This window comes from Gobio gobio (assembly GCF_949357685.1).
Source record: "Gobio gobio genome assembly, chromosome: 4".
Classification (NCBI taxonomy): domain Eukaryota; kingdom Metazoa; phylum Chordata; class Actinopteri; order Cypriniformes; family Gobionidae; genus Gobio; species Gobio gobio.
In genome coordinates this window covers 23662680-23668414 of record NC_137100.1, presented here as the reverse complement: position 1 = coordinate 23668414, position 5735 = coordinate 23662680, and the positions used below count along the sequence as shown (strand labels likewise).

Genomic DNA, 5735 nt, shown 5'->3' with positions numbered 1-5735 from the left:
TAGTTCATTCAAATGAAACAAACATTATTAATAGATTGCAGCAATTGACATTTTGTCTTGTTTCTCAGTTTATCCAGAATCATGCAGCTCTTCTAGCCTATGAATCAAACCACACAATGGCTGCATCCGAAATCGCATACTCTCTTGAGTAGGTTATGTTGAATAAACACTTATTTTGATGCACTAAAAAGTATGTTCTATATAGTATGATATATATAGTAAGGCTTGGATGCAGCTGCTCAGACATGGAAACCCATTCCATAAAGCTCTCTACGCACTGTTCTTGAGCTAATCTGAAGGCCACACGAAGTTTGGAGCTCTGTATAGCTATTGAATCTGCAGAAAGTTGGCGACTTCTGTGCACTGTGCGCCTCAGCATGCGCTGACCTCCCTCTGTGATTTTATGTGCCCTACCACTTCGTGGCTGAGTTGCTGTATTCCCAATTACTTCCACTTTGTTATAATACCACTAACAGTTGACCATTGGATATTTAGTAGCGAGGAAATTTCACGAATGGACTTATCGCACAGGTGGCAACCTATCACGGTTCCACACTTGAATTCACTGAGCACCTGAGAGTGACTCATTCTTTCACAAATGTTTGTAGAAGCAGTCTGCATGCCTAGGTGCTTGATTTTATACATCTCACTGCATGAAAAGTGGGATTTTCGTCAGTATGTGGCACTGTAGATTGCCGTGGAACTTCAGGTTTACGACTGTGCACGGCAATTTGCAGGCAACACTGAAAACTGCCGTAAATTGTCGGAAATTGACGTGGGCCTTGCTTGGCAGTTGTCCCCCCATGACCCCCCCTCCCCTTAATTCTAGGGGAGGCTTTATCATGTAAATGAACATGCTGTGAGCTACACAAATGCAAATCAGAGTAGCAGCAGGGGGAGTTTTATCTAGGTTCTGAATTTTTTTAACTAAAACAAGTTTAAAGTTTAAGTTAAAATGTTAACTTAAATTTAAGTTAAATGTACTCGTTTTAGTTCACATTACAAATTTTTTAGGGCAACCAGTTTGCTCCAATTTTTTAAGTAGATTCAACTTGTCCGGGCTCACAGTGTAGATTAATTACTCTGTATGTCATTAGCAATAACCAATGTTATGTAAAAAAAAATAAAAAATACAGGACAGCAGTTCATGTCTTCAACCTTTAGAGAGGTTATGTGATGCAACAAGACAATGAACCAAAGCACACAAATAAATCAAGTAAAGCATACAGTTTACATACCAAAATTAATTTTTCCACCCTGCACTGTGAATGATTTTTTAAATGGCTATTAATCATAAATGTGAAAAGTACAAGTTTGTGTGTTTATAGTTAAGTCAGATTGTGTTTTTCTGTAATTGTCATTTAAATTGAGCTCACACCACATTTAATGAATTATCAATGCAGATTTTCAAGAGGTGGTTTCCTGGACAGGGTTTAAATTATGCCAAGAGTAGGCCTAATCTAGTAAATCGCGAGTTAAAAAAATTGTTGCCTGGAACAAAGATTAAGCACAGATTACTAACACCTGGACTATGAGTCCTGAACTAAAATAAACTGGATTCATTTACAGTTTTATCTAATTGCTTACACACAATTTCTGAAAATATGGCTCCATTTCTTGTAACTCTACACACAAAACACACAACATGCAAAACATCAGACATCGCTTGCAAAAGCAACACTTTGTGCAAAACTATTTTAACTCTTCCAAAAATGTTGTTTTTGCATATATCTAACTACACACAAATATGCACAACTGAGGAATTTACAGTTGAACTGAATCAACTGAACTGAATCAACACTGAAGTCACTTGAGCTGAATATTGACACTATATTGGCTTGTTAGAGCCGGTTAACAGCAGAACTTGTTTTGAACTTGTTACTGAAGCTGCTATGAAACAATATATTTTGTTGTATGCATATTCTTTCTTTCTCAAACCTTAGTTTTGATTTCTAAGTGATCAATTTATGTATAAGTGTTTTCACACATGATCATTGGCTGTATGGGTCCTCAGTAAATTAATGTGGCATTTAAATGGCAAAAGTTATTCTTGTCTCTATAACTTATGGCTTCCTAAAGACACGTTTATGGGTAAATAAAATATGAATAATATAAATAAAATGCATATCAAAACATATTTTAAATATAATTAAGTCATTTTATTATAGCACTCATCAGATGTTCCTGGAAACAAAACAGAGACAGAACAGTATAAACAAACTATACAACAAACTAAACACCAAATTACAAAAACATTATTATGTGAAAGTGAATAAAGTTGTGTGTGTGTGTGTGTGTGTGTTTTCAGTTATAAATATGTGCTGTGTAAATTAGCCTATATATACTTTTAGAAATTATATATAGCCTAACTTTAAAAAACAAACAATAACCCATATAGATAAATTATAATAATTGTATAATATTAAGCATTTACTTAATATACATTGTAACATTAGGCTACTTTACTCTAGCACAGTAGTCAGTTAAGCAATTAATGAATATCTTATATTAATATGTATGTAGCCTAGGCTACATCTAAAGGTAAGTCTGCTTTTAAAAAATATATATATATTAGACTTCGACATGTACAGAATGTGCGCGTTAAGAAACACGTTCAAATGTGTCTTCTTAACATGTTAAAACTGTGCGTCGACTGTGTGTGTATGCCTGTTACACGACCAGAATGTGCGTGTCTACACATACAAAAGAAACACGTGAAAAATTGCTGCGTTGACGCGGAAAACAGTGCGTGTTGAAACAGTAATAAGTCACGCGTTTCGTATAAAGAGATTTGGCCCCGGGCGCGTTCCATAGTAGAGCCCTAGTCCAATGACGTGCGAGGTCGAGGTCATGGCCATGACGCGTAGAAGACGAGCTTTAAATTTTTTTTTTTTTACATTTCCTATCTTTTTTGCTGCTTTCCTTTTTCGTGATCAACTATGACAGGACGCCGTCTTCAACTCAATCTCTGCATGGACGCGACCAACTTTTTCGACTCATTTTCAGGAGGCTGTCTTCGTCTTCACAACTCTGAGGCAAACTGCAGGCGCTATGAACCAGAGCATGGGTAATGTAACGTTACGATTTAAAGAATATGCTTTTATTCAGCTGTATAAGGAAATGGATGCGTTAATAGATCCGAGCTTAAAACTGCACATTTTGTTTTCACAGACTAACGTTATCCTCGCCTCATAACGAAGCCGTGAGCTCTTATCTGCTTGGAGCGATTTCCACGAGTCCAGATTTAACCGCTGATCATGACGAAATTGTGTGTAAGTAACTTCTAATGTGTTTCTCATTCCTTGTTTAATTTTACCGTGACTGTTTTTATTAATACCAGTCTCATGTAATTGTTTTCCAGCTGCCTGTAAGACGTATTATGAATCGACACGCCGGTGCGGAAACTGCGAAGTTTAGCTCGGAGTCGATCAAGAAGAAAAAGGGTAAGATTTATTATATTAGATCCGTTTTTTGTCAATGTGAGTATTTTTCAGGTTGCTTATTGTCTTTATGGATTGTATTACAGTTGCTGAAAGCGAGAGTGTGCTGAATGAGGTGGACATTTGGAAGTGCGCGACCATTGAACTCATGTTTGACGAGGAAGACGGCTTTGTTGACAGGGTGTCTGGATGGATTGTGCGGCCACCGCCCTCTCGCAGCCTGGAGCTTGCCGAACTTTACATTACATTACGAGACATTACTGCTGCACTGTACATAGTTGTGTGTTTAACAATAAAGCTCTTTCTTTGAATAAACAGCTGTGTTTTATAAATGAAGCCCTTTCTTTGAATGAACAGCTGTATGCTTATAAATGAAGCTCTTTCTTTGAATAAACGGCACGGTCCGTATAATTTTCCCATATATTCCTTGATGGTATGAATACTTCATAGCACAATAACATTAATATAAAACAAATTATTACAACATAAATTATATATTTATTATTATTATTGGGGTTTACATTTATAATGAGCCAGGGGGACCAATAATGATTGGTTTGCAGTGATCTGCCAACCAATCACGAGGGATTTTTCTTTTTTAAATGTAGTGGCTTCAGCCAATAGTGAGTGAGTAAATTCAAGTCTGGCAGTTGACTCTCTGGTTTCGCTGCTATTCATATGCTAATTAGAGGCGTCGCACATCCGCGCTGTCTCTCAGCGGGGGCTCTCCACCTACGTCTTGGTTCGTTTACGACAATTTGTGGCACAGACGAACGCGACGTTCGCTGCCTCTAAATTGTCGAAAACTGCCGAAAATTAGGGAGATTTCCGGGAGTATACAGGCGTTTACGGGTCGAAAATCCCACTTTTCATGCAGTGTCTGTGGCCATGGAAGTGATTGGAAGACCTGAATTCAATGATTTTGAGGGGTGTCCCAATACTTTTGGCAATATAGTGTATATAAGCTATTCGCTTTAGGTTATAAAAAGTTGCCTGCAAAGTGATGGACCTCTATACCGTATGTAAAAACGCAGAATGAAGGTATTGTACTGTAAAACTGAACAAAGGGAACTAAGGGCTTTATTACACAAGGAGGCTAATCAGGAGAGAAAGGTGCATCCATAAATATAGAAACAAACAAGGATCAGGAACATAGGCTAACAGAAACAGAACCAAACCAAAACACAATGAAACTAAAATACTTGTGACATAACACTCACCTCCCGTAAGGCGCGACCTTGCGCCGTAACTAAATAACAGAGGAGGTAGGGGGCCCTAGAGGAGGAGCTGGAGAAGGATTTGACCAAGGAGTGGCTAACAGAGGAAGCCACCATGGAGGAGACGATGCAGGGAGGAGCCAGGGAGGAGATGTTGGAGGGAGGGACGACCCAGAGCACAGCCATAATGAAGGCCCATGGCGAAACCGATGGTAGGAGAAGTCAGAGTGGAGTCAGAGATTTGACAACCAGTGGTGAAAACAGGAGAGCTGGAGGCCCAGGCAGAGCTGAGGTCAAGGTGGAGCCAGAGTGCTGGAGGACTGAGACACAGTCAGTAAGGCCAAGGACCAAGGTAGAGACTGGAAAGGGGTGGAAAGACGAGGCGCAGCTGAAAGCCTGGAAGTCATGGGCAGAGCGACGACTGACAAAGTTGGAGCCGGAGGGATGAGGGAGCCTGGTGTAGCCGTAAGGATGACGCTCCCAGGTGGAGCTGAGAAGGGCGAGGAGCCAAGGTGGAGCCGATGAGCTGAGGTGGAGTTACAGGCTCGGCGGCCCATCCATGCAGCAGAGTGGGACAAAAGAGGAGGAGCAGAGAAACTGAAGGGGGCAATTGGGGGCAGGACCGAAGAACAGGCTGTCTTAGGTAGAGGAAGCAGGAGAGGGAGGCTGGTGGGACAATCAGCAATGAAGACTGAGACTTGGAGCTGGGCAGGACCAGCAGAGACACAGGAGACTTGAAGCTGGGTTGGACCAGCGGAGACTCAGGAGACTTAGAGCTGGGCAGGACCTGCCACGACGGGAGGTTTTGGAGAATAAACTCTTCTACTTCCTCATTAAACAGTAAAGAGGCCGGGCACAGCTCACTCTCAGCGGTGGGAGTATGGGCAGGGCTCCAATCCATCCCCTCGTACTCCATGAGGACACCCACAGGAATGGATGATGTTGCTGGCTCACACTGGTCAGACTTTCCTTTGGGCTCAGGCTCCAGGACGATGATTGGCTCAGGTGTCAGCTATGGCTCTTGTGATGTCTTCTTCTGCAGTACAGACAGTGGATGAAGATCCGCAATTCACCCACA

The 5735-nt window shown here is 40.9% G+C and overlaps 1 long non-coding RNA gene across 1 annotated transcript; it reads left to right on the top strand.

Annotated features, from left to right (window-relative positions):
- The first annotated feature begins 1447 nt into the window (after window positions 1-1447).
- On the top strand, window positions 1448-3770 carry LOC307125901. Its single transcript, XR_013816431.1, has 3 exons — window positions 1448-3272; window positions 3362-3443; window positions 3527-3770. It is a non-coding gene; the product is annotated as an uncharacterized lncRNA (long non-coding RNA).
- The last annotated feature ends 1965 nt before the right edge of the window (window positions 3771-5735 follow it).